General features: G+C 30.0%; 1 non-coding gene across 1 annotated transcript; it reads left to right on the forward strand.

The window, feature by feature from the left end:
* Positions 1–11,052: 11,052 nt before the first annotated feature.
* On the forward strand, positions 11,053–11,125 carry TRNAR-ACG (transfer RNA arginine (anticodon ACG)). The gene has a single exon. It is a non-coding gene; the product is annotated as a tRNA-Arg (tRNA).
* Positions 11,126–11,607: the final 482 nt, after the last annotated feature.

An 11,607-nucleotide genomic window follows, 5' to 3' on the forward strand; every position in this document is an offset into this window, starting at 1 on the left:
CTCGTGAATTGAAAACGATTATAAATGTGATATGATAACTGAATTGGCAAGGATGTTGGTTTTGTCCTGCTTACATTATTGATGAGGCACTTGCGCCTGACAAGGATGGTGGTTCATCTTGCTTATTCAGTGCTGCGGTGTGGATGTGGGGATGGTAGTTTTGTCCCGTCCACATTCTCTCTGGTCGTTAAGGGTGGCCGAACATTATATCCCGGATAGCACTGCCTCTAGTGAGAAGGTGACATGGTACTCTTTCTCTGATACCAGCTTGTGATAAGCTTGGGATGTTCCTCCTGGAGATGCACGACAGACAGACGATATCTAGGTTAGCTACCGAATGTGTCGGGTCTGGCAGTTTAACCGACACGTGAGCTCATAGCTAGTAGGATAAGCATACATCATGTGCATTTATTTGCCATTATTTGGGTGTGCATAATTACTTTGATTTGCCTATTTTGATAATCTTGTTTAACTGCTAATTGTATTACTTGTTCTAAATATTCTTATTTGTGATTATTTGGTATGACTGCTTGTTTGTGTTAGCATTCCATTGAAAGTGTAGAGACTGAGAATATTGAAGATGACTGTTGGGAATGGATGAGACTAATAGTAGATTAAAGTATCTTTACCTTAGCAAATTTAACCCTGTATCGATTAGTTAAGACCCTGGACTTGGATTTCTATGAAGTTGAAAATCAAGATTGCCTAGAGAATTCATATTTCCTTATGTAATTTTTATTTAGAACTGTTATCCTAATAGGAATCTTTGGGTTCTCACCTGTTATTATTACTCTTAGAGGATTTTATTCGGTAGACTTTCTATTTTGTATATTCTCTAGTATTGTAATATTCTAGTCGGTCTTTTTTTGTGGGTCGAGACTAGTAACCATTATGTATATACGCTATTCTCTATTTTCATTTGAACTTATAAATATGTATATTCCATTTTTTGTATACGACGTTTATCACTTCAACAAGTTCGTGTGGGTTTACGATTTTTCGTTGTTTATTTTCTTCACGGATTCTTAGTTATGATATTTTTCTTCTGTATTTATGTAAGTATATCTCTTTTAAGTGTCGTAGTGTCTCACCACCATTGATTTACGACGATAGTGTAAAATTTTGTGTGATAAGGTATTATAGAGTTAATATTCAAATTAGCCCCTGAAAATTGTATTGAGTCTTAAATTAGTTTTTTAATATTTAATTGTCTCTATTTGAATCCAAATTTTTCGATTCATAGTTTACATTAGCTTCTCAAATGATTTCTATTAACGTTGTACTGATGTCTTACGCTGACATAGATAAGTAGTGTCATATGTTTAAATAATATTTAACCAGGTGGAATAATAGAATAATAAAGTGTCTGTTAGTGACACGTGTCTTGCTGATAAGACAATAATATCACGTGTCATAACACAATTTGTCCATACCACTAGTATATTATCATTGTAAGTTATTCAATTTTTTTTTTTTGGTGACTGTAAGTTATTCAAATTAACCTCCAAATATTTACTCATAATTTATTTTAGTCCCTGAAAATTAAAAAACATAAATCAAATTAGTCCTTGACATATGGCATTACCGTTTACGTCAGCAAGCTATGTGATAATAATAGGCACTTCATTATTCCTTCCACATAGTCAAATGATGTTTTATATGCGGTACCAGTACTAACTATCTACATTAGCACGACATTAACAAAAATCATTTAAGGAACTAATATGAGTTAAGAAGTGAATATTCAGGGTCCAAATTGAAACAATTGTAAATTTTAGAGCCAATTTAAAACTCGATGCAATATTTTAGAGGCCAATTTAAGTATTAATTGACGAAAAAATATGTAGACATACCAATTAGAAACATGGACCCTAACATATATTTAGTGTTTGCTTTTTGAGACAAAAATGAAGAGAAAGACATGGCTACACAAAGACATATAAAATATGCATAATGCCATAATGATGAGACACAAACTTACATTGAACTATTTTTTAGACAATTTTTTAAAATAATTTTTTGCAAATTTTAAACCTCTTAAATCCTTTTGTCTTTTCATTCTCTTATTTTTCTGCCTCATTACCCCAGCCTCTTCCTGCCCCAAGTTTGATGCATAATCGCTTTCTATTGACGTGAAACTCTTCTTTACTACTAGCCTTCTCAGATCTCCAAGAAAGACAACTCTCTTTTTTTGGGAGTTCTTATTTTCGTTCTTTTTGTCTATGTGTTGTCTTTGTTTTTATTTTTGTCTCCAATGATGAGAACTAAAGCGATGGTGACTGAAGATAAGACACCCAAGTTGATGAGAAATAATACCCATGAAGATGATTGTTTGCTGTCTACTATCACTTGAAGAAAGTTTTGATGCGATAATACTTACCTTTGATTCATCTTATATGCATATTTGCTTTTTTTTTTTTAAGTTCATTTCTACTTTAATCGTATTTTTAACTTTTTATATTTTTTCACTATATACTAAATCTTGTTATCTAAATTTGTTATGGGATAATGTAAATGAAATTGTTAATTTGTTCTAGTTCTTTAATTAATTTTAATTTTTTCGAAAAAAAAGTTATTAATAAAAATGATGACACTATCTTTTATGCTATTGAGAATAAAATAGATTTAATTTTTTTAAAAATTATCTTATATCCATTATAATTACCAAATAATTATTTTTTATTATATTTTTATGTATATTTATGTTTTTGTCTCTATATCTTAGCCATTATAATTACCAAACAATTATATATTTTGTGTATATTTATTTTTTCTCTTCCACTTTGTCAATTATTAGCTTACCAGTACTCTACACGTTCTTTGTACCCACTCCTGCTCACAATTAACTGGAATCAAGCTAGATTTATCAAAATTAATACTCAGATTAGTCATCATCTCAAAACACCGCAGAAGCCACTTGTAGTTCCTGACAGTCTCCTCTTCCTGTGGGCAAAACTGTATGGTGTCGTCCGCAAATTGCAGGTGGGGCTACTCAATATTGTTCTTACCAACCAACAGATGAGTAATCAGTCCATTTCTTACTCGTTCTCTTACCATCCTATGAAGGACATCAACAACAAGAACAAACAGGAATGGAGAAAGAAGATTACCTTGTCTTAAGCCCCGTTCCATCTTAAAGGATTTAGAAGGCAACTCACTTATCAGAACCGACATTGACGCCGTGCAAACACATTCCTTAATCCACCCTCTCCATCTTTGCCCAAACCCCATCTTCTAAAGTACAATATCCACAAAATCCCACTTCACTCTATCATAAGCTTTTTGAAAATCTAGCTTGATTATCGCCGACCTTTTCTTATTCATCTTCAACCACTACACCGTCTCACACGTAATCAAATCCCCATTATGTATCTTCCTACCCATCACAAAAGTACTCTGAGTCTCTCCTACTAATCCTAGCATTACCCTTCGCATTCTCCAAACTAGCACCTTCGATATGACCTTATACACACATCCTATCATGCTAATCGGCCAAAGATCTTTGATCTCCCTAGCTCCAACAAACTTTGGAGCTAGCGCCACCCAAATAACATTAGAATCTCTTAGTAGTTCTGTTGACTGAAAGAAATCCATGACAACCTTAGTGAAGTCAGACCCAATTTCTCCCCAACACTTCTTAATGAAGTTCATATTGTAGCCATCACACCTAGGCGCCTTAGACGACTCACAATCCTACACTGCATGTTTTATTTCTTCAACCGAAGGCATCCTCTCTTACTCTGCAGACTCCTTTTTCTGTATCTTATTAACTAGCCCATCACGGAAGTCTATCAAGGTGACGCTTCCTGATGATACAAGTTCTTGTAGAAATCTCTTATGGCAAGCTTGATCCTGGCTTGATTCCTCAGCCTTCCATTTATCACTAAGGCATCGATTCGATTGCTCCGTCTTCTGGCTAAGGCTAAATTATGAAAATATCTAGAGTTCTTATCCATGTGCTTAGCATGTCGAGACCTTGACATCTGCTTCCAATGAATCTCATTCCTGACATACCATTTCTTACAAACGCTAACAAGGGCCTTCCTTCTTGCCTCCATAGTTGCATCATATCATCCATCACTAGCCAACTCATCTACCTTCTGGATTTCATCCTTCAGCTTGTTTATCCTCAGCTTAATATCACCAAACTTCTCCTTATACCATATCCTTAAAGGTATCGTTAAAGCCTTCAACTTTTCAGTAAAATGAACCTTTTCTAGCCCTCTCCATTCCTCCTTTACCATTATGAGAAAACCATCATGCGTGAACCAAGAATCTAAACTTCGGAACGACCTTAGCCCCATTGCACTCTACTATCCTTCACTATCAACAGACAATAATCCGATAAACCTATCTACCCACCTTTAAGCTGTGTCTCAAGAAACTCTTCAACCCATTCTACGCTAACCAACACCTAATCAATGTGACTGCACGATTGACTCCTGAACCAGGTAAACAGTCATTCAGCTCTAAATCCATCAACTCCATATCTTGTATCCAACTTCTAAAATCTTCCGCTGCTACTGTTAATGTACCGGCTCCTTTCCTCTCATCCACTGTCACAACCTCATTAAAGTCACCCATGTAGCAAATTGGGACTTGACATAACCCAGAGATAAAACTCAACTATTCCCACACAGTTAGTTTATCCTCTCTGGCATACGCACTGTACACCAAGTAAAATGCACAAGTGAATCTATTATTTGTCAATACCCCTTCCACACACAACCATCTCACCTCTTTATAACAATTACTCGTTTAAACATCATGTCGTCCCACATCAATAATAAACCCCCAGAAGCACCATCCGATCCCACAAATTCCCAATCTACCGCATCATTCCTCCAAATTTGCACTACATCAAACTTAGTCACCACATGTTTCTTTGTTTCTATCAATCATAACATGTTTACCTTATTTTTTCTCTTAAAATTTTTCACCATTCCCAACTTTTCGACACCCCCTAAACTCCTCACATTCCAACAAATGTAAATCATTTAAGCATTGTATTACACAACTTATTTCGAGTTTTAGGACGACTTCTTCTTACTTTCTCCTTTTGTTTTGATTGCCTCCTTTTCTATGCATTTGCTTCACTCTGAGCTTGAAAAATAGCTATAATGTCTTATTCCTCGTAAAAAAAAAATAGCTCCTGATTCCACTGCCAAATCCCAAGCCACTCTATTTTCAACCAAATCATCTTCCCAACTTTCTCCTTGCTTTTCTAGATTCGGCAAACTGCCTACATCCTTTTCAGAACCTCCAAAGTCCTCCAAGTCACTATTTGTGTGAGCATCTGTACTAGCCTCAATGGGAGTCATGGTCATTTTCTCATTAGAATGTGTCCGCATCCCTAACGCAGTTTCTTTTGTTGCTATATTGTTCTTCGCACCTCCAACAGACCCCAACCTGGTGAAGATTGGTTCAGCGGTGACTCCATGAGGTTCTCGCTCTTCACTACTACCACACCAGCGTACTCTGTCTAGCACTCTATACAGTCACCGTCACTGCCTGTCGGTCTTCTCACCCCCTTCACTACCTCTCCCTCACCAGTCCCATTGGCCCTACATTGAGTCGCGCACTCCACATCCCCTACACAAAGGCCAGACCCTTCGACCCTCCTTCCCCTCGATGGAGCAGTATCTCTGTCACAAGCCCCCAACTACCAACACAGCCTTATGGAGACACATGACTAAGTACTTGCCGTCACTGCAATAGCATTGTCATTGCATCTAAAATCATGCCCCTCTTTCACAAAAACCGGTGATCCTCCCTTACCCGTGTTAAGATCCTCTTAGTGTCGTCTAGGTAAGCTTACTCCTTCAAAGCTACCTGAATGAGATCCCATAGAATCTGCACAAACCAGTGCTGCCATTCATCTAAATTCGCAACGGTGATGACCATTCTGCCCTCATCTTGATCCTCCTACCGTGAACCCTGGGTCATCATCTCCTCCACCATGTCCTAAAGCAGCTTCATCGGTTTATTACGTGCTTCAACTTCCTTGGTGTAGTCACGTTCAACAATAGAGATCCCTTTTGTTATTGGTCCTATTGTCTGCACGCTTTTCAAGCAATCCTACCTGGGTACATGATTTTTCCCAGGATCAAAGAGCCCTTCCGCAAAAGAACTATTGTTATCAGCATCCTTATTATCCTGCTTCACCTTGAGATCGACATTCCTCCTATACTTAGCCTTTCCCACAAAAATCTCTTTAGCCCGCAGCCGCATTCGGTTCATTTCATTTATTGCTTTCAATGCACTTCCTTTCGTAGTATACGGTATGAAAGCAAACAAATGAATCTTCTCATATCTCTCCTTGCGAGAGACAGATATATGTCGTTTATTCGCCCTGTCCACTTAAATAGATTAAACAATTCTTTCTTCGAGACATCTTTTGATAAATTATCCACAAAAATAGTGAAGGATTCACTCTCCAAACATCGGTACTATTCCCGATTCCAAATTCGTAGATCTTTTACGTGAAAAAGTTGCATAACTCTATCCCACCCTGTGTATTCCCACCCCCTACGCTCAACCATTCACTCTCTTCTCTAAACCTTAAATAAATATAAATAATAGCTTTTTTATCGGTTATTATTAAGGATATAACAATTTATATACATCCTTTTATTAATTTAATTTTTAAAAAAAGTGATAACATGACAATTAATCAATTATACTAGATGTATACTAAAATCAATTATCAAAGTAAAATAAATTTTAAAATACAAAATATATATTAAAAATAAATTAAAATATATATATATTTATTTACAAATATATAATAATTAATTTTAATAGCTAATTTTAGTATCCAAATACTATTTTTGCAATTATATATAATGAAAGAAAAAATTATATAAATAATGTTAGTTTTTTCTCTAATCAATTTTTTAAGATCATCAGCCAATGCTGCTCCGTTTTATCCCCCTGAGATGTAGTTAATTAGTTATTACCTTAGTAATTTTTTTTCGCACAAATTAATTATATTTGTAGATATTAAAATAACTTTTAAAAATTATTTATGGTTAACTATTCAAACACTGACAAAAATGCATTCGAATTTTAATATCGATAAAAATGTCTTTAAATAATTTTAAAATACGATAAAAATGTCCAATAGTAAATATATATTTTTAAAAAATATCTTAGAGACTAAATTTTTACTGTGATTTTTTGCAAGCATAATTAAAAAAATAAGATATTATTATTCTTAAAATTTGGTAATTTTTTTTAAGTATATATTTTTTGTGATTTTTTGAAAGTATTATTAATTGTTAATAAAAAATTACAAAAAAAATATATACTTAATAAAAAATCACCAAATTTTAAGGATAATAATATCTCATTTTTTTTATCATGCATGAAAAAAACTTGTATCAAAATTCAATCTCTAATGTATTTTTTGAGAAATATATATTTAATGTTAGATAATCTTGCAAAAGAACCAACATTAAATATGTATTTCTCAAAAAATACATTAAAGATTGAATTTGATGCGATTTTTTGCAAGAATGATTAGAAAATGAGATATTATTATTCTTAAAATTTGGTGGTTTTTTGTTAAGTATATATTGTTTTGTGATTTTTTAAAAGTATTATTGGTTATTAACAAAAAAAAATTATATCAAAATTAAATCTCTAAGACATTTTTTGAAAATATATATTTACTGTTAGGTATTTTTATTGTGTTTTTAAATTATTTGAAGGCATTTTTGTCGACAGTAAAATTCGAGTGTATTTTTGTTGGCATTTAAATAATTCGAGAACATTTTTTGTGGTTAACCCAATTATTTAACATGAAATAAAGCATTTTTTAAAAAATAAAATGGAATCAAACATGTCTATTTAGTGTTTTTTAAAGAATTATAAAATACATTAGGCGAATCAAATCTGATGGGCTTAAAGACGCTATACACCAGCTCAATTGATTCTTTACAAAAGTTTATAACGCACTTTTTTTTTTCTTGGTTTTTTTTTTTCTTGGTAACATATATGTAAGCATCATGAAAGAAATTAAAAGGACAGGACAAGAAACACCACACGTCCACACCACGAGCCTATCATTTTATAAAATAAAATAGATCGGTCATATGGTAGGCAATATGTTTGACTATTTGAGTATCAAAATGAAGATTTAGCAAACACATTTTAGAATAATAATAATAGAATATTTTAAGCTTTTGATATTAAAAACATTATCTTTTTAATAATTTTTAGTAACCCCCCCCCCCTTTTTTTGGCGTGTTTTTAACTAGTATTCTTAAAACATTCATTAATTAGTATGACCCTAAAATTAAATACACGTATATTATATCTTAATTATCAATACATGCTTTTGTGATGCATTGTGTTTGAAGGTTACTTTTCATGCAAGTTTTCTTACCATTAAGAAAGTCATTTTTGAAACCGCAAATATTATTTTTAATTTTAGTTTAATGTTTAGTTACTTGTTAATTAGATTTTTAATAATAGTAGACAATTAGTATTTTTATCCGTAATAATATTACAAAAATATGATTTTTTATAACTATTAATATCATTACAAAAAAAGTTATAGATTGACAAAAGTCTTCGGCTAAAAAGACCAAGATATCTGTAGATAAAAAGTCAAATAATAAGATTTTTAGTTATTATTTTTATATGAAAAAATTAATTTTTTATTAGTAATTAATTCTAACATTCATTATCTAAAATTTGAAACAATTTAACGTGTATATTTTTACATTTAATTAGGTATTAAGTCTTTTACACAAATAAAAATAATTAATTTTTATACTTGTTATTTAAAAATAATATTTTTCTCTCTATGTATATAAAAATATAATTAGATATTAGCATTAAAAAAATTATATTAATAGTTATAAAATTAACTCAAAATTAATTTTATTTTAAACAATTGAATATTGATTCTAACTTTTAATTATAACATTATTATTTTCTCCAAATTATATATAATAAATATTTGAAAGAAGAGAAATAAAAATATAGATTAAAAAGATAAGTGGTAAAAATTTAAAATTAAATAAAAAACTAAAAAAATATGTATATAATAATAATAATAATAATAATAATAATAATAATAATAATAATAATTTTTATTTGAATTATATTATTTTGTTAATTTTATTTTCTATAGAACAGAAAAGTAGAAACAATAGAGAATGAGAGAAAAGAGAGAGAAAGATAAAGATGTAGAATGAGAGTGAGAGTTTGTTAATTTTAAAAGAAAAAGTTTTATTTTAATTCTAATAAAAAAAAATATCAGATGATATATTTTGATTTGTCAAATTACTAATATAAATTATAAATTATATATAGAGTAAAAATGGTAGAGAGAAATAGAAACAAAAAGAGAGGTAGATGAGAGATTTTAGGAAGTGAGTTTATTAATTTTAGAGGAAAATATTTTCTCTCAATTTTAATAAGAGAGTGTCATGTGACACATTTAATTATTAAATTAGATAGTAATATATGATACATAATATAGGTAAATTTTAATTTCAATTTTAATTTTAATATTTTAATTTTAATTTTAATACAATTAAAGAATACTATGTTGCACTTTTTAATTGTCAAATTCGTAATTAGTCATTGATAATGATAATGATATATAATAGAGTGATTGAAGGAATGAGAGGGATAGAAAAAGGAATAAGGAAAAACTCTTTAATTTTAGAAGGAAAGATTTGATTTCAATTGTAATAAGGGAGTGACATGTGATACATTTTTGTTATAAAATTAGTGAGAAGGAGAGAAGAATTTTTTAATTTTAAAAGAAAAGATTTGATTTCAATTATAATAAAAAGATAACATATGGCATTAGTTATAAAATTAGTAATGTATAATAAATATAATAGATTAAATGAAACTTACTACCATGACAATATAAAATATAAAATGAAATATTTTATGAATTTAAGTTATATTAAATTTAATTGCTCCATGAATACAGAATAATGTTATTGAGATAATTTAATTTAATTGTTCCATGAATGTTGACCATAATCAGTTTTATTCCCAAGTTTTAAACGTATTTCAAATTGGTTTTTGAGTTTTATAATTGTAAATCAAGTTTTATAGTTGTGTTCTTTGGGGAAAAAAAAGTTTTGGAGGGACGTAAGAATAAAAACAAGACACAAGATATTGTACTTGTTTGGGCGCTATTATTTTGATAAAAAAAATATTTTTTTAATAAAAAAGAGTTTTTTTTATTTTTTAGTGTATTTAATAAATTTTTAGTAGTAAAAATAAAAGTACTAAAAAATAAAAAAAATCATCTTTTTTTATAAGTTGTAATTTATATTTTTTTAAAAGATTTTCTTTCTTAAAAAAATATTTTTTATGTAATAAATAAATAAAAAAGTACTTTTATATTGTTATACCTAAATACAATTGACAAATAAAAAGATTTTTCTACATAAAATATCTAAATATAAAATTATTTTTATTTTTTTATAAAATTTTTTTAAAAAAAATAACTCAAAAAAAATATTTTCTTAAAAACTCATCCAAACAATACAATTATTACTCTAGATCGCCGACCATTTTACACGAATTTAGTGTTAATTGAGACTGTGTTGAAGAACATTCTAATTTACTAACTAAATATACTAAATATAATATTTTAAACTGTTTAAACCGATAACTACAAAAATTAGTCACCAGTTTGAAGTTTATTATTTTATTACATTTAGAAATTTGCTTTTCATATATCTAATTTTATCTAAAACATTTCAGAAAGCTTTTTTAAAATTATCTAATCTATTTATCTCTCAGAAAATAGTTATTCCAAAACTAAGTATCTCAGAATTTAATTTAAAAAACCTGAAAAATGTAAGCTAATAAGTTTCTGTATGATTCATTAGTGAAATACTTAACATGCATGTACAAGGGAACATTTTGTTGCAACCTATTACAAAATGAATGTAAAATTGTTTTGCAAAGGTGATGTTGGTTTCGCACTAGGGTGGTGTAATTTCTTTAAGGTTTTGTTAATTACTTCAAACTTTTACAATTAACTGATGTATTTTGTCGTCTTCATAAGAGGACTCCATGGCCCAACGGATAAGGCGCTGGTCTACGGAACCAGAGATTCTGGGTTCGATCCCCAGTGGAGTCGTCTGTTTTACTTTTTCAGCCTCAACTTTCGCTTTTCAATTTGTTACTTTTTTTTTTTTTTGGTAATTTTTTACTCATTTTTTTACTGTCCTAGATTCTCTTCACACGATCCCTATTTTATTTTTAAGTCTTCATCCAGACCAGAAAACTAAAATAGTAAAATGTAACCTACTATAATGGGCTAAACAAATGGGAATAATCCATCAACAATAAAAACACAAATATCAACGTTCAAGGGACCTCTAGCAATGGCAAAAAATAAAAGAAGTTCTTACCAATAAATAAATAAATAAAAGGAGTCCTCCAGCACAATTATACGAATAACTGATAACTGAAGAAAAAAACATTATGATGAAGACCAAAAGCCCAAAAAGACAATATTATGATATAGTAATAATAAAAATAACAAAATATATGTACAAAAAAAAAATAACAACAAAATATGCGAACCAAAAACAAAAAGACTACACAAAAAAAATAAAA

Source organism: Arachis hypogaea, chromosome 18 (assembly GCF_003086295.3).
Source record: "Arachis hypogaea cultivar Tifrunner chromosome 18, arahy.Tifrunner.gnm2.J5K5, whole genome shotgun sequence".
Classification (NCBI taxonomy): Eukaryota; Viridiplantae; Streptophyta; class Magnoliopsida; order Fabales; family Fabaceae; genus Arachis; species Arachis hypogaea.